Here is a 27925-nt window from a genome sequence, read left to right on the forward strand (position 1 = left end):
CTGAATATATGATGCGAATATATATTTTAGATACCTTTTTTTTCCGACGAATTGAAAACAAAATTTTACACGAAATTGCAATTACAAATGCATGATCGCAAACCGAATTTCGTAAATTTTAATTGAATTTACATGCCTGCGAAAGTACAGACTAAAAGGCGATCAACCTTTGACAGATTTAATACTAAATTGTGATAAAAAGGTTATTTTAGAAGCGTTTACATATTTAGTTATTTACATTTTGTAGTTATCGAGTTCATTTTGTACTCAAACAACTAGACAGACAGACTTCTTCTGAATGGAATTATTTCAAGATTTGACAGAAATGTACAAATTCGCTCTAAGATCCATATACCAAATTTTATCCATCTAGCTCAAAGCGCTTTTGTTCTCAGGCAGGTAAATGTAATACTAAAATTGCTTTTTTTAGAACTTAGATAAGTCTGAGAATGAAGTTTTTTCAATATCTCGAGTTGGATTTTTTTTGATGATAACAGTACCTTCTATACTTCGCAAATAAATAAAAATTGTATATATCAGTATAAGCACAGTATATATACTAGCGGTACAAAAATTATATACTAGCTTTTTCTGTTTTAGATATGTAATTTAAGACAACAAGAGCCGGCGTCCTGGCATGGGGGGTGGGGGTAATGCGCCTTCCCCGTGACCTGGGCGTCCTGGGTTCGAGTCCCGGTTCGGGTATGGTTGTTCTTCCTGTTCTATCTGTCAGATGTGTGATTGTGCCCCCCCCCTGAAAAAAGGGTTGTGCAAGCGAATGTGATGCGTGAATAGCTAAGATGTACTCTTGGCCCTAGTTGGCGCTACTGAAACAAGAGACGCTCCATTGGCTTAAAATCACTCACTTCGTCGGCTAGCTTGTCCATAGCAAGTGCCATTATAAACAACAACAAGCAACAAGAATGCATTAAGAAACTATCAATCCAAAATACATTAATTCATTTTTCTTTATGCCGATGATATAGGAATTTCCTAATTAATGTCATTATGATTATCAGGAATTATTCCTGCATATGTAATTGATTAGTCATTAAATAGTGTGGAATGTATCGTCAGTCAGCGACTAATATGCGAATAAAAGAAGACCTCTGACCAAATAATTAGATTTGGACCTTAAAAAAAGAACAGAGTATAGGATACTAGCAGTGTTTATATGTTGATGATATTCTGTATCAGGTCACAGTCCTTTTAAGACCAATACCGCTACTCTGTACCTGTACCATTGGCGTAAGTATTTTAAAATACCTTATCTGTTACGGAAGTAAAACCGGAGAATTTTCTTTTTTAAGATTCGAAGTCACGAAAGTCATAACAATTATAAGAGTAGATTTACAAACCTTTAATACTGAAAACAATATTCAGTAAGAGCTGAACTATACTTCATTATCGAAAAAATCTTGTCCTTTAGTATTTATTGTATCAAAATACTTAAATTCAGTATCAGACGCAAAATTTAATGCATCTTAATAATATTGATTAAAAAGCGTTTAATATCCATCCAATTTCTGTATTTTTACGGGACAATGTTGATATATGTAAGTGGTGCATATTAATTGTTAGGTACAAAATAGATCTTAGATTTACAAATATTTCAATACCTGTCTATTTTTCTCTGAAAAAACAAATCTTTATCTGAATAATTGATTTGAAGGAAAAAAAATAGTGATACGAATAAGTTGAATGTTTGAACTCTTCTAACTAGACTGAAACCAGATGGGAATATTTCCGATGTCATAAATTATGATGAATTTCCTTTATTTATATACTTTATCTTTCTCACAAAGAGATTTCAAGTAAAATTTGGAGTTGATGAATTCAAAAGTTAGTTAGAAAGTTAAAAACTGCATATTGGGGCACAAAGGATGCTCAAACTTAAGAGGGAAAATTGTGTTCAATTTTTAATAACAGAAAAAAACACCAATTTTATGTTTTAGTAATTTATTGTGAGCAAGGGTGTTAAATCTAATATCTCTTTCATAACAATCTAGCCCAGAAAAATTTACTTAACAATGTTCGATTAATTAGAGTATTGTTTTTTATTTTCTAATATTAAAAATGTATCCAACTTCTTTATAGTATCTTGGATAAGGACTTTTTATCTTGTCCCAATAACGGAGCAAGCTTACTTTTTTGCATTATCTTCTTTAAAATAACGAAATATTATTGTTTATATTGTCACATAGGTACTTTAGTGTGGAACTCAATGACATACACAAGAAGTAGAGCTAAACCAATTTATTAACTCAACTCTGAACACAGTGACTGACAAATCTTCTGCTTTTATACTAGCAGGGAAAGTTCCAGAATACTTTTCTGGAGACAGTAAGTCCAGAACACTTGTCTGGTAAACTAAAGAAAGGTCCAGAATCTGCTGGAACATCATATAAAGGAAAACATAAAATCAGGGAATTAAATATTTACACGAACTGTGAATCACATTGTCTGTCGCGAGATTAGAACTTATGATCTCTTGATTATGAAACCAGTGTTATGACCATTCGGCTATGGAGAATCGACTGTCTCTTTTCAACGCGGCAATATTAAAATATAAATTTATCAAACTAGGCACTATGCAAGACAATGCTATTCTATTAACATATCTAACGAAAAACAATTTACCACAAAAACTGAATTTATTAAAATCAATTAACTGTTAAAATTGTCATCTTGCCTCGATATCTCTTGCTACTTACAAAATCGTGAAAAATTTAAAATAAATTTTTACTGTTTTATTTAGCATTTGCATTTTCTTTGAAAAGCATACTACAAGTTTTTTAAAAATTCAAATCTTCGTGCAAATTGAATTTCAGTTGAAGTCTAGTTAGCTTTGAATCAAACAAGTTCTAAAGTGTAGTTTGTTTAACTGCACATTACTGTTGCATCATTTTTTTTTAGTATTGACGGGGGGGGGGGCATAAATATGTTACACTTATAGAACAGTGGAAACTTTATTAGAATAGTACTTTTCTCCAAAATCATTGCTTTCTAACAATCATATGAGTAATAAAAAAAAAAAAATACGAAAAAGCAACGGAAATTATTTTCATATGAAACTATTTTCTAACATGTTTAGCATATGTGGCCCATAGATCGAATCTTTCGAAAATGTTAAATACTTATAATCAAATGATTAGGTCCTGGAAAGAATTACTTCGAAAAATTGCAATTCAACAACATGAATTAAAATTCTTTCTGCCGGCGTCCTGGCATAGGGGTAGCGCATCTTCCCCGTGATCTGGGCGTCCCGGGTTCGAGTCCCGGTTTGGGCATGATTGTTCTATCTGTGAGATGTGTGAATGTGCCCTCCTGTAAAAAGGGGTTGTGCAAGCGAATGAATGATGCGTGAGTGGCAAAGTCGTACTCTTGGCCCTAGTTGGCGCTGCTATAAAAAATAAGAGACGTCCCCCTCAGGCTTAAATCGCTGTCTTCGTAACAGCGGGCTTGTCAGTGGCAAGTGCCATAAGAAACAAACAAACAAACAAAATTCTTTCTTCAGTGTTACACTTTTTCGTCATCTGTTGGTGATAAGTTCATGAAATTAAAGAATGAAATTTTTTATTTCAAAAGAGCCCATAAATGAACTGTTTTAAATGTTTCTGCAAAACAGATTTTCAAAATAAAATTCTAATTTCATTTAAAATAAATGAATGGAAAATTAATTCCATCTTTCCAATGAGAAATGTTAACTTTTACTTGAATAAATATTTTGAGATAATATCTATATGAATTTGAAAGACTTAATTAAAAATTATGAGTGATAAAACTTGAAGAAACTGAGTTTTTTGCTATATATAAAAAAGAAAAAGCTATTTTCAACTTTTATGTCTTTATTTAATCTTACATAATAGTAAAATTGACTTATTGATTCTGAAATCGTTTAAATACGAGGAATTTACTAATTCACTATATCTGAATGTAAGTTTTCATATCTGCTTTTTACCAAGCCGCAAAAACGCGGTTTAATGCAAAATCGTAATCGGCTATTCACTTGACTTTCTATTGGCTGAACGAAAATCGATTGCGAAGTTACGAAAACAAAATCATGGATTGGCGAGTTTCAGCCAAATGTGGTATCCTCAACTTTTCCTCTCGAAAAAATGGCTCCTTTTTTGAATGGATGCAGATTTTAGCTATCTTTTTGTTTGGATACAATATAATCGTATTCTTTTTATCATTCAGTTCGAAATCTTTGCATACACTTCTCTGCAAATATTAATAATGAACAGAAATAAAATAAAATGGAATCACATTAAAAAGATATCTATAGGGAAAAGCTTTTTTGCGCTTCTCTTTTCATTCAACCAATCAAACTGATGGGATTGTTTCTTCATCTTTTCATGTATTAAAACTCGTTTTCTTCTTTTTTTTATCCCTCCCCCCTTCCTTTTAGAGGGAAAGTCCAGAACTGACATTGGCATTGAAAGTCATTCTGGATCCAAGAGAAGCTTTTCTCTCTTGCTCAAGTTTTCATTTTTCTTTATTTGTCATTATGGACGTGTTGTATTTTTATAAATCCGGTTGGCAAAGCGATGATCACGTCAAAGACCATTATGCGAGAATTTTCAGACGTCATAGGGGTAAGAAAGAGCAAACAGATTAATGCAAAAAATGGGTTTGAAGTTATTTAATTGAAGAATTTGATAATATGCAGAAAATAATAAATAAATCAAAATCAAAACAAAGTAAAAAGATAAATTAAGGCAATATCATGTGAGTATTAAGTGCAATCTTTTATAAAGATTTCTATTCTTGGAAGAATGATTTTGAAGTGAAATCTGCTTATTGCTTCTTTCTTTTTAAATTCCTAAAATATTCTAATATTTGATATTTAATTTCGTAGTTCAATGTATTTTGAAATACAATTTTTTAAAGCACATTGAAATAGTAATTGATTTTTAAAAATTAATGAGAATTATATGTTGAATTTAATCATTTTCTTAATATCTTCAATATTAAAAGCAATTAAGTTGCGATATGCCAATAGGTTAAGACATGGCATAGTTGAGGAGTATGAATCAGAAGTAAATTGTTATGAGATATATTTCTAATTGTGTTTTTAAATATAACTTGTTACACCTATATGCGTTTTAGAAATTAATTACTGCCTGAGATCAGGTTTCTGTTGAAAAATTTTGGTTCCTGTCCTTCCTGTAAAAGGAACTTAATAGGGGAGAGGGAGTCAGTTTCTATTGAAGATCTTTCAAAAAAGCACCCTACTCCCATATATAGGAATTACCTTAGAATTCTTCCTCAGATGCTCACTACATGATTCGAGGGCATTCGAGAGCATTTTTAAGGTTATAGTTTGACCAATTGGATGTACTACTTAACAGTACAAAATTTTCTAGAATATTGATATGCCATCTTCACTATATTATGCAGCGTTAACAAAATATCGAGTACCATCATAAATATATAATATCTTGCACTTATAGGAGGGGATTTTTTATGATTTTCAGCCACACATATTAGATGAAGTAAGATTAAAAACACTACCATCTTCAATTGTTATTTTTTGTTATTTATTTGGCAAATTATCTCAGACATCTTTCTGGCAGCGATGATTCTGTGGTTATTCTCAGCTTTGAGATTTGATTTGATTCTACGGATCAGCTTTATATGTAGATTTAATACTCGTTAAATCATCGAGTATCCGTCATTTAATTTGCTAATGCGTACAGAAAATCGAAAAAAAAAATATTTGCTCTCAACACTATTTTGTTCTTCTTTGTTAGGATGTTTATAAAAGAGATAACGATTCAGGTTTCATCTTATTATGGCAAAAAATGATGGTGTCGTTACCAAAAGAGCTTTTATTTTGTGGCTTCTAAACAGGAGGTTTATCAGCTATGGCTATTACTTCACAAAATACAGCTTTTAAGAAAAGTGATAGTTTCATAATTTTATTTTTTGCGTTGCTGCACTGTAATATAAATTCTTTTCAAACAACATCAAACATGTTGGTTTACTCATGGTTATCTACAATAATTTGTGCTTTTTTTGTGACCGATGAAACACATAACTTTCTATACTAAAGCTAAAAATTTAAATAAAATCAATAGAAAGGTTGGTAAATGGAAGATTAATTAAATATCTTTATTTCATATTAATGCCTTCCTGGGAAGTGTCGGATTGTGTAATATCAATTTTTATGGTCGTTTTTAAAATCTTTTCCATGATGTTTTAAAATTATATTGGTAAGAGAGAGGAATTCCTTCTTAATCTCAAATACATATCCAATTCGATAATTATAAAAGAGTGTTTTACTATTTAAAAAAAGAAAAAAAATTATAAGATTTTGTTTCATCAGTAAAAACCACTTGATATACCGAACCAATTGAAAGTACATGCAGGATTTTTTTTACTTATTATCTCACAGAATAAACTTTATAGGTTAATATTACATGACGATTTTTTCCTTTTTTCTGACATTTTAAAAGTTTCATTATGTAATAGAAAATACCGCCAAACCACAAAAAAAAAAAAAAAAAAAAAAAAAAAAAAAAAAAATTATTTTTCGCCGGAGATGTTTTTTTGCTTGTTACTAAGTTCATTTCTATCGGATATTAAGCTAAAGCATAAAAAGAATGTTCGCAATACAATCATTTTTCACATAATTCTCAAAGCACTAAATTCTTTATACCCACGCAAAATTTAAAATTTCTGATAGCATTTAAAATACTAAATATCACAATAAAGATACTGAATTAAAGAAATATCTTTAATTTACTATATAGTCTAGAAAATCCTCAAGTACAACGAATTTGATTTGATATTTAATCTTTTAATCTTAGACAATTTATTTTTTAAATAAATATAATGATATTTCAAATCCCTGTTGATAATATAGGGAAGCTTGGGAATCATATAAAATGATTAAATTTAAAAAAAATCAAACGAATACACGGCAGACGAATTTGAATCAAAATGAAACTTAAGGATGCTGTCATGACAGTGTTTTTAAACAATATTCTTAAAAAAATTGATTGGTTAATGTATACTTGACAGTGATTAACTAGCTGCTTTCGGATTCCCTGTTTTTTCTCGATGTGAAATATAAACCATTTTTCCAAGAAAATCCTTCAAGAAGGAAACCTTTCCACATATATTGTTAGTTTTCTGCATATTTATTTGATTTTATAATTTTATTTACTTGTCTATTTTTCAGTTTATTAAGTGACAGTGATTTACCTTGTGCATTTTTATACAAAGCAAAAGTGCGGTCATGTATTTTTGCTGTTTTTGTTTCAATTGATGATTTTTTTTTTCCTTTTGCTTTCTCAAATGATTGATTTCGTTTCCTTCCATGTTTACCAGCATTTGCTGCTTGAGAATTATCACGATTCTATGTGCAGGGTTACGCATTGGTGTTAAAATCTATTCGCAAATACTAGATCTAACAGTAGACTTAGAGAATGTGATAAGATTGCTTTGACCAACAGAAGCTGCTGTCATTTTCCTTTATCAAGGGGCCTTCAACTCATGAGCTTGATTAAGTATGCCATTCCGAGTGTGATAAGAAACGGCAACAGCGGATTTTTTTGAATATCTTATCAAAACGCGTAAGTTTTTGGTAGGCGAAGTGGTTGAACAAGTTTTGGGAAATATGTTTTATAGCGAAAGGAAAAAAAATATATACTATGCAATGAAAAAAAAAAAAGGAATTTAAAAAAATGCTGAATGAATGTAGGAATTTATTTAGGCATATATATTTAAAAAGTTACAAAACAATATACAAAAAAAAAAAGAAAAGAAAAGAGAAGCCAAGTAAAAATATAACAATAAAAATAAAGTGTGAAAAATTGAAAGTAAACCGGAGTAAGGAAGGAAAGAGCTTAAAATATGAATGAAAAGGGCAAAAAATATAAATCGCAGGCTTTTTGCTGTCCATATTGATTTTATTCTCTGATGAGCAATTAATGCATTGATCGTCCTGTTTAATACTTTGATTTGCATTCACATTATTTATATTCATCTCAAATTATGAATGAATTATGAACTTTCCTGATTTATTAATCGGTTTCATGATTTTTTTAAGTACTCCTCAAAATTAGATAACATTTTTTATATAATAAATTTTGTTAACTATCGATAACTTTAACATTTTTTTCATCTAATGCAGCTTTATTCACGTTTCAGTCCTCAATATATGTATATAGTATTCATAAAGCATATGCAAGTAATATTCATCAAGTGTATCCAAGAGAATCAAAGAAATATTAAAACGTAGAACGTGGTTCTTACCAAAACGCTCATCGATCTGTTCTAGGATGATTATATTATATGCACAAAAAATCAAATTTATGATTATAAAATCATGTTAACCTTAACTTTTATACTTACGACTTCATTACGAATGAAAAAAAATCTATTGACAACAATTTGAGACATTTGTTCACGTTTATGATACGTTTTCATGATCAAGAGATTCAGATAAAAGTTGAAACATTTATTGTTACTTCAAATTTTATTTTCAAAGAATGGAATAAAAACTGTAATTCTCCATTAGTGAATAATAACAGTACAAACATCCTAATTCGTTCAAATTTTATAAATTTTGTTTTGTGATATCAATGATGTCAATAAAAAAAAATTGTTAAAAAATTTAATTAACAGTAATGCATTTCAAATTTATTTAAGACATATTTAGATTTTATTTAAGATAGAAAATCTTTTAGATTTCATTTAATTCTTTCATATGTTCTGATATTAACATCATTAAAGAAAATAATTTTATTTAATCTATTAAATGCCAAATTTGCTTTTGAAATTTTCGACAGGATATGTTATTTATATGTACAAAAAAATTTTGTGACAGTGTAATTATATTCAAGCTATGATTTGTTTTGAAAATGTTTGATATTTTTGAAAAAGAGAAAACAGTAGGTATTATCATATATATATATATATATATATATATATATATATATATATATATATATATATATATATATATATATATATATATATATATATATCCCGAACGATGTTTAATAGGCAAAATATAGGGAGTCCGGAAACTTTTGGAAACTGTAAAACATCGATAAAAAAAAATAAAAAAATTATGTTTCAACTATGAATTTTTTTAAGTGAAAGCACATTCTTAAGCATTTATTTTCATGCAGGTAATATGCGGATTTGATGATCAAGGGATTCGTAAATTACTGAAAACGAAAATGCAGTTTAGAACCCATAGTTACAAAAATATTTAAATTTGTAGAAAAATAAAGGCTTGCAAATGTAAGGATTTTTATATTCTACAATTTGATATAAGCGTGCAGTTTGAAAATTGAGGAGTTTTAAGGATATTTACGATAAACTAAAATGGGAAGCAGAAAACATCGCTCAACCTCAGTACCGATGTTCGCAGAGAGCGTTGTCAAATTCGAAAGATAAATTCAGAGCGGGGATAGCAGGCATTAAGTAGATGAAAAATTACTAGAAAACAGAGTCGCAGATAACGTTTTTCAGTGAAAATCGTAAATCAGGTGGAGTTTGCACATTGGATGCTTGATGCCACTCAGGAAGATGCACACTTTTCTGCTAGAGTTTTTTCTCAGATGAAACCTTTTATGAGAAAAGGTGTCTTCAACAGGCACAATTCGAATAATTGGTTATTCAAAAATATCCACATCACTGTCTCGTCGAACGTACAACTCAAGTTTGATATTAACATCTGGGTAGGTTCATCTATTAGGGCCGTATTTTCTGCTCGAATATAATTTTTTATGTTATTAATAAAATGAAAAAGAAAACTTGTTGAAAGCTTACATGCTTTTAACTGAGTGTCTGGCATTGACTAAACAGGTATGACTTCGGCAATCTATAAAAGTTAAACTCTTGACTAGCAAAATCAAATTGCAGACATCTGTCTGCTAACTTGCTCCTTTTCTACTTTTCCACCTGCTACTGTTGTCTAATGTAAAATTTTATAATATAATGTATAATCTTAAATGAATTATTTATGATATATATATATATGTATATATATATATATATATATATATATGTGTGTGTGTGTGTGTGTGTGTGTGTGTGTATATATATATATATTGATTTTTTTAATGTTTCCAATGGTTTAAACTTTAAAACTTTAAGTCATAAAATGAAAATTATTAAAGTTATATGCCATTTTTTTTTCTAAATTAACTATAACAAATAAAAGTCTCATATTATGAGTCAGAACTTTAGAAATAACAAAAAAAAAATCAATTAAATTAAAGGTGACATGCAAAATGAGGTTTATTTTCTTCCTTCAACTATCAATACATTTTTAAAAACATTGATTATCAAAAAGTAAATAACAGTAATTGATTAGCAATTATTGCTGCATTGAAAAAAATTCTATTACATATAAAAATGAAATAAATCTAGTACAAAATAAAATAATTTCTGTAATTTTTTAAATTAAGTAATGCATTTTATATAAAAGCAATTTTAGTGCTGGTTGATCTGAATTTTAGAGGAAATAAAATATTTAACAAAAAAGGATGACCTTTTATTTCGAGGAATACCTTCTGTTTCTTACGAACACTATTATTAAGATTAATTGTCGATTAACACTTCTTTGAATCTTAGCCATATATTGAAGATAACAGACGTCTTAGCTTTCCCTCTTTACTTTTACACCACATCAGAGAGAGAATGGCTGGAAGCTTAAGATGTACAGCAAAAATTGAGAAGAAAAATTTCTAGGAAATTTTCTCTTTCAAAATTGAAATTTTTAATATTAATTATTTACTGATAAATGGAAAATAAATAATTTTGATACAAAGAATTAAAAATCTGACTATTTTGGCTAATCTTAAATGTCTGCACACAGAAAACAATTCATGTAACAAAATTCTTTTCATCTTAAAGAATGCGCTTCTGAATTTTTAATAAAAACATTTTTAGAAAAATTATTGATTTCTATTTTTGATGTTAGTTGCCTCTATCGATCAACTTGTTCACTGAAGATATTAAGCATCTCTACTTTCATTTAAATCTTTTTTATATTACCTTATGTCCATGATACTGTGAAGTTGCTAGCCATTAAACATGCGTTATTTTATGATAGAATTATATATATATATATATTTGTCTTGCATATGATTCTCTCATTGAGTATATATGAAACTTTGCATGGAGTTACAATACTGCGAAAATTAAAAGATACATCAATCGGACATTTCCGTTTTGTTATATGTTTTGATGAGGATATGTTGACCTTCCCAGAGTTCCACGCCAATTCTATGGGAAGACATTTGTAGAGAATTCAATACATATCAGGCTCATTGAAAAGGCAGATCTTTGACAGAATCAAGTTTCGAACACACTTGCCCTCGACTGCGAATACGAAACTCAATCAGAATTCCGCTATAGTTCACTTCGTTTATTATCTAAAAAAGGCGATTTTAAAATTTTAGTAATATCGTTTATTTATAAATGATAGTGTAAAAATTGAAATTATAGCTTCTATTAAATGAAAACTACTTGTGAACTAACAACATATTAAAGGATTTTATTAATTAATCCATGAATCTGAAAAAAAGAAATTGGGTTACAAATCATAGTAAGAAAAGAAAAGCCTAAATTTTTCATCTCTTTTGTTACCTATGAATTTTTTTTTTCATTAATGCTGTTGAAAATATTCCTTTTCACATTCTCATTTTTATTAAATTTGATTAAAATCGGCTTTGTGGAGTGAATTGTTGGAATTCTCGAAATCAAGTTTTTAAAGTCTAAGTTTATACGAACTTTAAGTTTAAGTTTATACTAAGTTTATATAACGTTATCGTTTATACTATATAATTTTTATATTATACCTTTCTTTTCCAAAATAAACTTTTATTAAACAGAATATTACTTATAAATGTTGAAAAATAAATTCAAGGGAAATGTCTAAATTACTTTTAGACACTTTAAATATTTTGAATTATTGATCAGAGCATAATAATATGCAACTTAACTTTTTTCATACTACCAAGTTGCTGTAACCACACTGCGGCCAGAACAGTGATGGATTTTCTACTAGACAGATTAGGTATCTGCGTACGGCCACTAAATTGCCCCTAGGCAAATAGATTAAAAAATGTTATTTACCACATGTTGTTGCATAAATCAGTTTATAAAAAAATACAAATACTATGAATCATAAATAATAATAACACATTTTAAGCATAATCGGTCAGGTTCCTATCTGTTTCATAGTATTTACTTAATTTATTACGGTAATAACAACAACATTTGTTTAAATATAACTGTGTACAATTGTTGATGTTGCGCATTCATAATAAATTAGTAAATGTAAATGTACATTTTCACTATGTTATTAAAATAAAAAATTAGCCTTATCGAGATCATTAATAAATAAATTAAGTTAAAAAATGCGTTGAAATGTTATTTCTAAATTGATCAACCTATTAAAAGAGATGCCTCATAATATGCGATGCCTATGGCTTCAAAATTTAAATTCACTCTTAGACTGTAGGTAATTAATTTATTTTTAAAATACTTCTTTAATCATCTTTTACGATGCATTTCTGATTACATTGTAATCAAATTCGGGACTGATTATCTGTGCAAAATAATACACGACATAATTTTTTCTATTCTACCAGCCTATATTGCCTCTGTATTTAATCATAATGTGGCCAGAGACAATTTTTTGTGTGAAGAAGTACTTCTGTTGTTTGTGTTGTTGTTGTTTCTTATGGCACTTGCCATGGACAAGCCGGCTGTTACGAAAACAGCGATTTTAAGCCGGTGAGTGAGCGTCTCTTGTTTTTTTAGTAGCGCCAACTAGGGCCAAGAGTATGACAGAAGTACTTCTAAAATCATCTTGCACAACAAACCCTGGTTACAGGTATAAAGGAAGGTTGCGCTATGAAACAAAGTGGGTGTACACTATTTACAAACTTAAATATCATGTAAAGATTACACATATTCTTTATTATTCCAAAGCTGGCTATGCACTTCAAATTCTGAATGAATGAGATGAATAGCGGATGCCCAAGCTAACATGCTTTTATGTGCAAGACAACGCATTTTACGCGTTCTACTTAACTATAATCTTGCCTAACAGGTCAAGGGCTTTATCCTAAGCAAGGACGAATGAAGGCTGTTTGAGAGTTTTGACGCTTAATTCTACTCGCGTTCTTTCCAACAGGTCGCCGTAGATGATATATTTGTTCCTCTGTTTGGAGAAAAAGAAGAAAATCTATTTTCATGTAACCATGAGTGTTATTTGGGCATCTATTTAAATAAGATGTGTCGTAAAATAAAAGTGCCTTGACATGCTGAATTTGCATGTCCCCGAATCAGGGAAAAAAAACGTTGTTTCGAAAATGTGCATTAAAGTTATCACGATTAAAGTATTATTTATGAAAGATACCAGTGGTTTCGTAATGTTTTGTAAAATTTAAACGTTTGTGAAGATAAAAGAAGATTTTTGTCAGAAAAAGAGGGAATATTTTGGCAAAGTAGAGGAAATATTTTATCAGGAAATATTTGACTCGATGAAGGCTCAGTAGGTAAAATTGCTCATTTCTTTTAATATCATTTAAAAAAATAAATATTAATTGGAAAAAGAGTGAATAAGATTATTTGATATATTGCATCCTATGCTGGGGATTTTGAAGTTATAGGTTGTAACTATTTTTTCAATAATATTTAATAAAAAGAGAGGATTTATTCAAAAGGATCGAGCGCATTATACTATATATTAGATATTATAATTAGAGTTCTGAAGTCATAAATTTCTTTTTTGTAATTTAATTGGTCATTTCCAGTATAATTTTTATTTAAATGAGGTTATTGTAGAGTGTTTACAAAAATTAAAACAAATTAAATCCATTTTTTTTATTTACTATACATTTTTAGTAAAAGCTTTGTAAGACAAAAGATATACATGAAAATAACATGATTATAAAACAGAGAAAATATGTGCCTACGTGTCAAAAACATTTCTCCAAATAGGTGAATACCAGAGATACGAAATTTCCCCATATCCTCCTGGGATTCATTATGAAGTAAACATTACTATTTTCATCTTTCAAGAGTAATTATTACATTTTAAAAATTACGAAAAACTGCTGAATAACATGTAGCATTTGAAGGAATGTAAAAAATTATGATGTAAATATGGTATGTTGAATATTATTTATTTCCTGGAATGTTATAACATAGTGCCATAAAGCAAATATAAGATAGTGGAAACATTGTGTATATCCAAATCTGGCAATAAATTTCTTTCAATAATAAAGGAAAATATGTGTGAAAGAGTTTGAGATCTACATGAAAAACTATTTGATCAAGAACTATTCAGTTTGGGTTTGGAAATGTGCATTAGAGAGCAAATTAATTAGAATTTTTATTAATTAAAGATTAAGTGTGATTTTTTCGTTTGTCGTGATAACTCGGAAAAATGTGTAATATAGAACTGGAGATATATTTTGTTGAAAATGTGCACCCAAGAGTGAATTAATTGGAATCTTTATTAATTACAAATTGTGTTTTTGTTTTTTCGTGACAATGGGGGAAAATGTCTGACGTAGAACTGGAGATATATTTTGCTGAAAATGTTCATTCAGAAGTGAATTAATTAGAATCTTCATTAATTAAAAATTACGTGTGATTTTCTTTCGTTTTTCGTGATAACTCGGATAAATACTATTACACGAAACTGATTTTTAAGCAATTTAAATAAATACAATTAAAAAATTTGTGTTAATTGATGATATCCTTTGGCTTCCTCTTTGATATCCTTTGATTTATTTCATCGATGCATTGAAATTCAAGCAATTTTCTTGCTTCATCGAATATTTTATCGCATGATGTTCTTCTATTTTTGAAAGCTAAGGAAAAACGATTCTCTTTATTATCTGCGCAGTTGGCATGAGGAATCCAAAATTACAAGAAAAAGTAATATGAAAAGTAATTGAAATAGATTACCTAGACACTTAAGCATTTAACGACACAGTGATTCATTGACTTAATTTCCATGAAAGAGAAGATCCTTGTGTATAATAAACAGAACACGTGTAGAGCTATTAAAATAACACTACCTCGTTGGTTCTCACAATTTAACGTTTACAAATTTTCATAAAGGGAATCATGAACTATCATTTCTTATATGATGTTAAAATTTGGCGCAATCAATACTTCTGGAGAAGCAAAAGTTCGCCAAAAGTTGCTAGTCTATACTTATATAAAGCTCAATGTGTGTGTGTGTATTGGCGCTCTACAGGCCAGATCGTTTGACCTACAGCTACCAAATTTGGTACATGTATACCTTGGAAGTCGGGAATGTGCACTTGGGGTCCCTTTTTTTGAATTTTTAATTAAAATTTTAATTATTAATTAAAAATTAACTTTCCCCCTTAAAAAATCTTTTCATTTTTCACACCGCCAAATGAGTAAGACTTCAGTTTTTTCCCCCAACAGTAATGAGGCTAAGCTTGAGATTTTTCGGCTGATTATTTCAAACGATTCTGTCTATTTTCTTAATGTTTGATGCATTTAAAATTAAACATTGTTAATGAATCGATCTTTCAGATTCATTCTGAAGTACTTTTGAATTAAAATAAAACAGAATAAAGGAAATTACAAATTTCTAATCTGCATAGCGTTACCTCAGCTGGAGTAGAAAAACTCACGCATTTGCGTTACCGTAACTGGCATTGAAAATTCATGCATGCGCATTGTGTTCTGATTGTTGACATGACAACCATTATCGACGGATGATTTAAATTATTTTTAGGTTAGTTGCAGACTTTTGTAATTAAATTGTATGTATGTTAGTTATATATTTTTTTGTATATACTTATAGTTTTAAGTACATCGTTTTTTAAGTAGTTTTTTTAACCTGTTTTCAACCGATTATTTTAAACGATTCAGTTTATTTTCTTAGTGTTTGATGCATTTAAAATTAAACATTGTTCATTAATCGATCTGTTCATGATGAATCTGAGAAATTTTATATGACAAATTCTTGAGAAATTCATAAATTAAGAAAGATATTTTTTAGTGCCCATAAAGTTTAAACGCTCAGTGACTGTTTTCAGTAATCATATTACAAAAAAATGCTTTGTTTCAGTAAAGAATATTATTATATTAATTGCAGATTAATCATTTCCACTTTAATTTAAAGTATAAATTCTACGGGAGCTAACAGAAAATTAGAGAGATACATATTACATTATGACTGAAGGCCTTTATAATATTATGAGTGAATTATATGACTATCAAAATTTGAAGTTTTAAAATATTTTGATAAAGAAGCTATTAAAGTAGGAATTGCATAAAATTTTTAATTATTAAAATTTTAACGAACATTAAGATTGGCGAACCGGCTGGTCGTCAAAGGCGGCTAGTTCTTAATAAAAGGATCGATAAAATTAGTAAAAATTACTAATAATAAAGTACTACTAAAGAAGAATGTGTATCCGTTAAAGGATTATAAGCTAGACTATTCCACCCATAGATTTAAAATTTTGAACAGATGCGCATTGTAAGATTCGAACATCCATATCTACTGCCACTAAATACACAATAATATTGTTACGATATCTTCATGACATTACACGCCATTTAGAAATTTCCAATACCATCGTAGAGATATCGTATAATGTCTTGTGATAATGTGATGCCATCATAGAGGAATTTCCTTTTTAAAATTTTCATTAATAAAAAATTAAGCAAAATTTTGGCGTTCTTCCATGATATATAAATATTAGTGCACAAAAATAAGTTTCAAATCAATTTAAAATTTAAAAAAGATGTCTATTTATTGATACCATTTTTAATCATTTTTTCCCCACAATTTTCATTAACATAATTCATTATTGTGATGAAGTTCTGACCCTTTTCATCGTTTGTTGGAATATTTAGTCGCGTGTTTTCTTCAAAGCTAAAGAAGGACGATTCGTTTTATTACCTACGCAGATAACTTGAGGATCCCGAGAGTGAAGCTGCATTACCGCTAAAAAAAACCTCGAGTAATTTGTATTAAATTACCCAAGCACTTAGGAATTTAATGGCATTGCGATTCATTGAACTTGAATCTATTATGAAGGTTCTTTAATACATTAGACCGAATGATTATAAGACTATTAAATAATGCCTTTACAATGTCTATTGCTATTTAAAGTTCAAAATATGTTTTGAAAGAGTGATGAATATCAAGTTATGTATAAAAGATTTAATTGAAATTCAATACAAGCAGTATTTCTGGCGGACCTACTAGTTCTCTGACATCTAGAAAAGATTGAAAAGTGTTTTGAATCTTTTCAGGAGAAAAGTTGGAAATAGAACTAGTTTTCCTATAGTTCTTTTATTTCTTTTGTATTCAGATGATCTCGATTTCATTTGTTTTGTTTTGTTTCTCAGATTTCAATTGATTCTTAATCAATTTGATTATGTTTACTATTAAATCATATGCGAAAGTTGACATAAATTTCGTATTGGGCAGTTGGATACCGGAAAATCAAATTCGTTTTCAGTGCACCGTATTTTAATTTAATTTTAGGAATTTAGAAGGAAATTAGGAAATGGGACATTTATTTTCTTTGATCTTTTCTCATTTTTTTATAACAAATTCAAAATTTCAATTGATCAATAAATAGATATTTAGTAAATCTAATAAAAACTTTATTCATAATATTAGTTTTTATCAAATAGTAAGATGGTATAATTTTTTTTAAATGGTAACATTTAAATAAAAAATACATTTTATTATTTAAATGTAATCTTTACATTTAAATAATACTTTTTCTAGACTATAAATCAGTATAGTAATTTTCTGTGATATAAGAGATATTCATAAAATTTACAGGGGTATTGATTTCATTCCTAATCTATTACTTCCCAAATTTTAACAATTGTAATGCATTTGCCCTTAGATCTCTTTTCAACAGACCTGAGGCACGATAGTTTACAGACGAAACGCCAAAGGAACTTTACAGGGATATATTGAAAAGTATACCGTCATGAGTCTTAGTTTTTTCAAGGAATACTAGTATACTTTCCAAAATATAACTTGGAAATTTTTTCTTGATAAATTTTCACTCTTTGAAAACCATTAGAATAAAGAAATGGGATTCCTTCTGTAGGTACTGGACACTAAACTGTTTCTTGATTTTACGTTTAATTAATTCTTACAATTTTTTTACATTTTCTTATCTTTAATTTCCTTTTGCAGTAAAACATTGCGATAATTCTAAACTCCTTATTAAAATTTTCTATGCATTGACAAAATCGCATTAGTAAATTAAAAAAAAAATTCAGTAGTATATAGGTCGATTTCGTTACAGTCATTTAGGTAAATCCATACTTCATCAAGGTGTCATGTTTTCCTTTTATCTCCTGTTAAATGTTTTCCGTTTAACGTCTGTGTTTATAAAATGTTTCCCGTTGAGTCACATGTCTCGGTAATTGAAATGCCACAAGCCTCAGGTGGTGAAATTTATAATAATTTAATTATTGATTGATTGCTTAATATTGATTTATATTTCAGTAATTTTAGTTACTTTTATTATTGTTACTGATGTATTTAAAGACTTTACAATCAAATACTGCGTCGGCCGATTTTCACTTTTTATCAGCGATTTCACTTTTGAAATATTTAAAACAGTAATATCTTTTCCGGGTACCTTTCTCCATTTTCCTTTCCATATAGAAGCGATGATTGACGGTATTCCTTTTCCAATTAATACTGTACCATGCAATTTCAGAACGTTTTATATTTATGGAATATGAGTATTTATTTCCCTTTGGAAAGCTTAGAAACTTATTCTTAAGTCTACAGATTGTTTACAAGTGACATGTTGAAAGAAAGACATTTGAGGATATTTTCAAGTAATAAGTTGTTGCAAATTTTTTTTTTACAACACATTTGCCTTTGAATTTTTTTTATCGTAATTATTCTGAAAAGGTGTAAATATTCTCTCAGTAAGTGGGTTCTTGAATATTATAGCATATTTTAATAGAAATAATTTTTATCATCGATTAAATATTTACATTTGTAATTGTAGTTATTATTAGATGATCTTATCAAAAGAACTTGATTTGGAAAATCGCGAGCCCCACCAAAACAAATGCTCTTTTTACTGTTTCAACTGAATCAATGACAATATAATTGACAGATTAATTAATCATGAAACTTCACTAATCTAGTTTTAATGTAAAACTCTTGTTTGTCAATATTATGTAAAAGAGTCAACAACAGAATACTTTTATTATGATAATCCTCAGATATTGCATTCTTTAGATTCATATAAAATGATATAAGTGCATAAAATTATATTTAACGCAATGTTTTAGATTTTTTTTCTGTTGAAGTTGAATAATACACAGCAATGTCATTATATTTTGATTTATTTTTCAACTAATTATCATATAAAATAAAAAGTCTGAGATATTTGGACCTTTATCTTGGTAACATTGAAGTTCTATAAGAAATATTCTATATAAGTTCTATAAGAAAACTGATAATTATCAGTTATTTAAATTATTGTAATTGGGTCTGGATTTAATTATGTGGTTGTGTTCTCAAACAGCATTTTTCAAAAAACGGTAGACTGATATGCGATTTAAGAACCAATTGTTTACTATGGTCATCTCGCTGCGAAAAACTCCTGTTTTCACTCCAAGTAAAACGCAAATGTGAACCAATTTCATCCAAAAACTTTGCTGGTAAGCAATATTCCTCCTCCGCAAATCTTTTCTCAGATAATGTTAAAGCTCTTTAAAGTCATTTTGACGATATAATTCTATTCTACATTTCTGTTTAGATAATTTCGCACACTTTTAATCATAGTGATTGTTGTAATGATTTCTTTTTCATTCATTTCCTTGTACGATTGACTTCAATCAAATATTTGATTAGCTTAATTAGCCTTTCTTGATAACAAATATATTCTAATTTACTAAATATTTAATTTATATCTGCAGTTCGTGCAAATAAATATTTGTGTCGAGTATTTTCGCAATAACTTAAGATTTCATTGTATAAACGGAAAGCAATTCACTTTTCCTCTAACAAAATTACTTTTGGTATAGCAATTGAAAAATTAACTATTGTATTTCACACAACAATCAACGAATTATTATTCTTGAAATAATAGCTAATTTGATTTTAAGTATTGAAATATAATAAGGTAAGAATGAGAAAAACTAGAAATATAAAGTTTAAACCTTAATACCATTATAATAAAAGCAACCTTTCCTTAATTTCGGCATTTTTATTAAATTAACATAATTTAAGTCATTTCTTATTTCATTTTAAAAATCATTTAAAAGCTTTAGAGACATAAAACTATGTGCAAAAGAAACATGTTTCAATAATTATTTCATAAAACGTTATGAGAGTAATTGAATCACGACACACAATAATTTTTTATTGTCAGATGTCATCAAGTATTGTCATTTTTGAGTCATGGTATGACTTTTGGACAGTTCCATGATTTCAAATTTTAGAAATATTGAACAAGCGAAATTCTTACCATGACTCGTGTTAATTCTGGAACCTGGAACAAATATACTTGCTGGTTTCAACGCCTTTTCTACTTTTAAGTACTAAACAAAAGGTGAATATCGAATTCATTTTGTCTTATCTTTTCAAATGTGTATAAAGATTCACACATTAACGCGATTGAAGAGCATTAGGATATTTAAAGATTACACGCATTTTCTTAGGTTCAGATCGCCTTATCTTGTTATTTCTAGAACTGATGAATATTCTTAAATAACATTGAATGATTCTTGAACAAAACTGTGAGTTAGAAACATAAGGGCATTCAGAATGATCCATTTTACGCCCGCAATTCAGCCAAATCAATGCAGGAAAATGGATCAGCAGAAAAAACCTGGTAGATGTTTTATCTGTGTTACTAGTAATGATTGCTGATATTAATATTCAATGAAAACGCGTCGCTTATTCTAATAATTAAAACAGCCTTGAGAATTTTTAAATATATTGATTGGATTTGCTTTCTGAAACCTGAAAAATTATTATCTAATCATTTAGAAAGCTTTCTGAATCAGGTTGTTACATTTGTTTAGATGGGAACAATTTCACAATATTTAAAAAGAAAACAATGTTATTTGGAATGTCTCTTTTAACCTTGGACCTTTTCAGCGAAACTACACTTTATCTTTAATCGACTCCATGATATAATTATATATTACAAATTATAAATTGTTTTATATAAATAGTATTCAGCGTGACTGTATTGTGTAACATTTCATACGAATAAAATAAAATCTTTTTTTAAAGTTTCCATCAAATATTTTTTTAAAAAGAAACTCAAGGATATTTATACAGTTAAACATTGCCTATAAAAATCTAATTATTTTGGGATAGATTTAAAACTTTCATATTCATAATAAAAGTGTAAAAGATGCATTTGCAAAAGCTTATAAATCTATCTCTCATATTTATTGTTATAATTGATTCAGTTTATCTTAACGCACAGTGTAGCATTTAAATTGTAATTACCAAATCCTTTGTAAACTCCTCCTCAGGGTGTCTCATACATGGGAATGATAAGATTCCGATATGGTAGTTGGTTCTCGCTGCCCAAGTGGGTATAGAAATAGTGCGGTGCTTCTATCCACAACCAATGATTTGATATATCTCCAACGGGACGTGTTGCTTCGTTGCTGGCAAAGTCTCTTAGGATCGACTATAAATTCGGCCTATGTTTGTTGCCTGGCTGTTCAGATGTTTCTGTGTATCTCAGGGCGGATCAAAGTAATTATTTGTGATCAAATGCATTGTACAATTTGCTGAAGGAAAAATGAAAGAAATCAAGACAATGCTTAGGGCAATATCAAATGACTTTATTCTATCATATTACCTTGGTTATTATTTAAATTAGCAATATATAATTTCAGATAAAACAGTTGGGTTCTTTTCGGTTAGCCGGGAGCAAGCGAAAAGTCACCAACTAATTTATATCCCCCAAAAAAGTCGCCAAATAATTGTAGCATTTTGTATGCAAATTGGTTCAGGTCTTGGCGACGTTTTTTTTTGGCACAGGTATAAATTATTTGGCGCCCTTTTGCTTGTACACGGCTAAGCGAAAAGTATTAACAACTACAAATGATAAATTATTTGCTATAGAAAATCATAAAGCGGAGTAAATTCATGCTTAAAGAAGTAATTATAAAAAGAAAGACGATAAAAGCATTAAAGGAAATTCAAATCTTTATTCTTAAATATTTTATCATGATAATAATGTTTTAGGTTTGATTTGTTTGCCTATACATTATTTACAAAGTTTGCCCTAAATTATATAATAATGATAATGCGTACGCACTAAAAAACGATTTATAAAAATAAATTGTGCAATAATGTGTATAGTTTTATTTAGGATTTTTTGTTAAAATTTTGATTTATTTTTAATGAAAAGTTTAATTGGAAAACTATTTACTTGATCTACTACTAATCAGGTATACCCAAATTTAGGAGGTCTAAGTCAAACAGTCTGTCCTGTTGTGTTTTGAACGATAGTTTTATCGTTCAAGTCACATTAAGTAATCACAATTCAAAGATAATATGCCAACCTATAAAAATTACCACATCAAAACAGAGTAAAAAGAGGGTTTAACAGATTTTCCAAATAAAAAAAGGGATTGTTTACAATTTGAGACATGCTAGAAATAAGTTTTTTCGTACGAGACTTCTCTGGAGTTCAAAATAGAGCCAAGCGGAAGGATTTCCAGCAGACATTTTCTGAATATTAATGAGGATCAGTCAGACTGTCACTTGCTTTCCAGATCAATGAATAAAGTATGGGGAAAGAAACTTCCCACTTGTCTTCTTTCAGTCTGTGAAAACAACATTTAAATTTTTTCACGATGTTTGACCATGCATTTTAGCACACTACTTGCGGATGAGGAAGCTTGAAAGCGCTACTTTAACACCCAGGGCTGTCATAGAATTACTCACAATAGATGATTTAATATTATGTTTTATGACTGTTCAACATAAACTTTATTGATTTGAATTAATATTAGTTTCTGAATTGTTATGTTTGTAGTATGTGTTAAGCTCGTTTCTTTAGATACAAAGAGAACATATTACAATAATAAAAAAAAAAAAAAATCTTTTACAAGATTTTTGAAGAATCTGAACGTTTTGATCTACTCTGAGTCTGCGAAAACAATATTGAGTATTACGTTTTTCTATCTGTGGATACTATTATTCAAACGCAAAACAAACTAGATGGCTGAGTTTTGTATAATGCCGGGAATTGTGGAAAAGTGACTAATTTTGGATTAGTTATATACAATAGTAGAATATTGACCTATTTGCCTTCGACATGTAAGAAGACAATATAGTTAAAATGAACCAGTTAGAATGGTTTTCCCAAAATTCTCGAGCATACTCTCTAATAAACATGTAGGTTAGAGAACTCCTTACATGGTAATGGCGTACAATGATTACAAAATATTAACTTTTGGCGTGAATCTGGTATTTTTTACTGAATGTATCGTGTCATCCTTGGCGAGTTATTTGGCGATTAATTCTTGGCATGCGTTAATAGTATCCCAAAATCGAATGTATGCTTTAGACATGGTTTTTCTCTACCGATTGAAAACAAAATTTGACATTAACCTCCAGTTGTAGTCACAAAATATATTTATTATATTGATTATCAAATAATATATTTATTATATTTATATAAATATATTTATTTATTATTATCAAAATATATTTATTATATTTATTATTTGATATATTTAAGTAAGTGAAGTTTTGAATTATCGCGTTTACAAGTTTCTGAAAGTACAGACCGACAGACAGTCAACCCTTGGTTGGATATGGCTCAAAATTTGATAGGTGTCTACAATAAAGATGTTAAACCTATGAACCGAATTTCATCTATCTAGCTCTTTTCGTTTGTAGTTATCATGTTAACTTATATACGAACGGCCGGATAGTCGGAATTCCTCTGAACAAATTTTATTCAAAATTGGACAGAAATCTGGAAATTTGCTGTAAAGACCGTATACCAAATTTCAGGAATCTAGCTCAAAGCATTTTTGAGTTATTTTTCTCACGAAAAGACAAATGGAAATTTTCTGAAAACGCGGTTTTCAAGCGCAGGGAGTTCTAAAACGTGGAGATTCATCTGAAGCTCGAGTAAGAATTTTCTGACGATTATTATACGTTCTCTATATACAAGAAAGTAAAAATACATTAATTAAGATTTAAATTTCAAAATGAGATTTTTAATTCAGAATTCTAGATCTATATCAAAGAATGGTAATTATAGGAAAATATGGGATAATCTTAAATACATTACTCTAAAGGACATTCGAAAGCAACAAACTATCAAATCTCGTTCCAAGTGATTTTTTTTTATTTATTTTCTCTAGCTAAAAATACTGACATAAATATAATTTTTTGAAGATTGTGTAATTATTTTAATATATTTTATACATGATATAAAAATTTAGAATATTTAAAAAGTTTGAAATTTCTATTTTTTTCCCAAAAAATTTGATAAATATAGCACTTACTGTAATAACCTTGACTGAGTACCGAAATGTAAATAATTTCTGTTTTTTTTTAAATTTTTGTCAAAATGCAAAAATATAATTTTTATTATTGGATAGATTATAACGTACGTCGTTTTATTAGATTTCAAGGAAATTAAGAAAATTCTTTTTATCGCATTAGTCCCTCAACATTTTTCTTTACAAAGGAAGCAAGTTTGCAAAGAAATGCCAGTATTTTTCTTTCTGCTCCAATTTAGAACATTTCAATTATCGTTGGTGTTAATTTGGCGTTAGATTTTAATTATATCACTGTGAATTGAATTTATTGAAATTTTTTAAAAATATTTTCCCTGATTTAAGGTGCCATTCTATTAAAAACCTCAAATAGTATAAAAAATTTTGGAGCATTGGAAGGAAAAAGAATCAAATCAAATATGAGGTTCAAAATAAAATGCCATATTAATGAGCGGCATGCAGAGCAAATTCTTCTGTTTATTGTCTTTAAGGTACGTGTCGGCTTTAACGGTGATTGAAAAGCGCCAAAAAATGTCGCCAAATTATAAACATATATTTAAGTGCAATATATTTATTATGAAAATGTTGAACGTGCGAATTATATATTTATATATAGTTTGACGATTGAAATCTCCAAATTGGTGAATTTTTCTATTGGCGCTTTTTGTTCTCCGTTACAACCGACGAGTACCTTCTTTAATATTTTTCTGTTGTTTCTACAAATTTTATTTATCTCTTCAAATTTTATTTATCTCTTCAAATTTTATTTATCTCTTCAAATTTTATTTATCTCTAACAAATTTTATTTATCTCTATCTTATGTTTGAGTGATAGTCGATGTTAATGTTTCCCTAACTTTTAAGTTTTTCCCAAAATAGGACACTATTTCTTTAATTCTTAGAAAAGTGTAAAAAAAAAACGAAATAATACTGTATTTTCTTTTTTACAACTTTTGTGGAACGTATAAATGGTAATTCCGGAATATATATCCAATTAAAAGGATCTACACAATTTCCATTTTTACTTATTTCAGCACAAGAACGATTTTTCTTAAGATAAAGAAATTAATGCTAATTTGAATTCTAATAGTACACGGATAGAAGAAAAAAAACATAAAGCATCAAGGTTAAAAACGTAATAACCAAACCTTTAAAAAGAAGAACCCTAAAGCAAGTGTTAAAAGTAGTTCATAAGATCAAGGTCACAACTACTGAAGTACCTAGTACACAACAGCTATTGCATTAGCAGCGAGTTAATTCAAGTAACCATGAGTTGCATCTTCCTTCAAGGTTTTGGGTTTACAACAAAGTTAAAGAGCATGACATGATGTTATAAAGAACGTGTTTAGTGTAACGAATCTAAGAAGAAACAATATATTCTAAAAACATTGGAAAAATTGACACATTTTATTGCATATCCTTGGTATATAATATTATTTTGAATTCTGCTTTAGTTTTGATGGTATACAAAAAAGGAAGGAGATGCATATTATTTGCATTAAAAGAATAACGAAAATCTTGAAAGTCATTTATTAAGTTTTTTTTTAAATCCTGGTTAAGGAGATAGTGGACTTAGGGTTATTTTATGCATTAAATTAAAATATTAATATTAAATGAAATAATATTAAATTAAAATATAAATACGTCAAATTTCTCAAAAAACACACACATTTTAAATGAAATATATTATTGTTAAAAATTTAAAGTTATATAATTTTCAAAAATTTCAAAATATTCCAGGCGTCTTAATTTTTATTTTTTCTATTATTTTTTTTTTCTTATTGCCCAATGTAAATTTATTTTAAACAAAATTACGCATGATTTTGTAATTCCAATTAAATGCTAATTTCTTAGAAATATTTTTATGCACATTTGCTGAATTTTCATAGGAATTTTGTGTTTTTCTAAACTAAAATCGAGTTTTAATTATCTAAAAAAAAACTTAAAACATAAAATGCATACTCCATTTTCTCTTAATATTTGACCGAAATCTTTATTATCAATTTCATTTAATTTCCTAAAAAATTAAGACACTTGAAATATCTAAAAGCTATTTAAATCTAATTATAATAGCATTTTGTGAAAAGTCATTAAAATGTAATTTTTTTTCCTCTTAACCCTTCAAATATTTATTTTATTGAACAATACATTTTATAACACTATTTTAGTTGAATATAAACATATATTTTAGTGATGAAACTATAAAAATAAAATTGCTCGTTTTCGTCCATTTTTGCTTATTTCGAAGTCCACTGTTCCCTTAATGAGGTTATTTCATAATCACGTTATAAGCTTTAAATGTAATAAACTTCTTTAATTTTGAAGAGAAGGAAATGAACACCTCAATAAAGAATAAAAAAATGTGATTAGATCATACTAAATTACTTTTTTTATATGACTCAGCGAATGTTAATGTTTTATATCTCTAAAATGAATGATTTTTCTTTTTTGAAATTCAAAACTGAAAAATTTAGATTGTTACTTTGCAATTTTACAAATTGTTCTGCTATCTTAATATAGAACTACTTTATTCCTATCATTTAGCAGATTCATCTTTTCATCATTATCATTTAGCTTTTTTCTTTTGAAGGACAGATTATTATTATAGGTAAAAATTTGCAAATAGACATTTTCGACTTGCATTTCACATATTTTGCAAAAATGTTTCAATGATATTGAACTAAATATATTTGCGTAATATTTCCCTAAGAAAACGGAAATTTCATTGTATGTTATTAATTATTAATAAATGTAATTATTATTAAATGTAAATTGTAACGAGTAATTTTAATTTTAATTAAATGTAATTATAGCTATTTGTAGTAAATTATAAAAAATTACATTTGTAAAATGTAATAAACAAAAATGGAATCAAAAATAGATGATTGGGCTAAGAAGGCAACAAATTCTAAATTGCGAAGTTGCATTTATTTATTTTTTTAGTTTTTAAGCGTATCGTCATTACAAAAAATGCATGCTGTTTTTAATAAAAGTAAAAATGAGACCAAGTTTATACAATATTAAAGATGCTTAAATTATATTTTAAACTCGAAAATTTGATTTTGCTTAAAATAATAATATGACAACTTTATGATCCAATAGAATATTATATAAAATAGTCTAAATATCTCATTGAAATCCAAAACAAATGCACCTTTAAATGTTTCAGTAGCAGTAATTCTAGAAAGTTGAAAATACTGGAAAGTTCCATTTTCCCAGAACGTTGTCACAAAACAATAGATTACACACTGAAAGAAAAAGTAAAAACGTTTTATTTTCATGTTTATTTTGGCATTTTTCCAGAAGTATCAGTAAATTACGGTAAAAGTTTAGAATGACTCTTTTCTTTATCTTACTAGGAAGACTTAGTAAGTGTCGAATAATCCTAGTTTAGTGCTTCA

The sequence above is a fragment of the Argiope bruennichi genome, chromosome 3 (assembly GCF_947563725.1).
Source record: "Argiope bruennichi chromosome 3, qqArgBrue1.1, whole genome shotgun sequence".
NCBI lineage: Eukaryota > Metazoa > Arthropoda > Arachnida > Araneae > Araneidae > Argiope > Argiope bruennichi.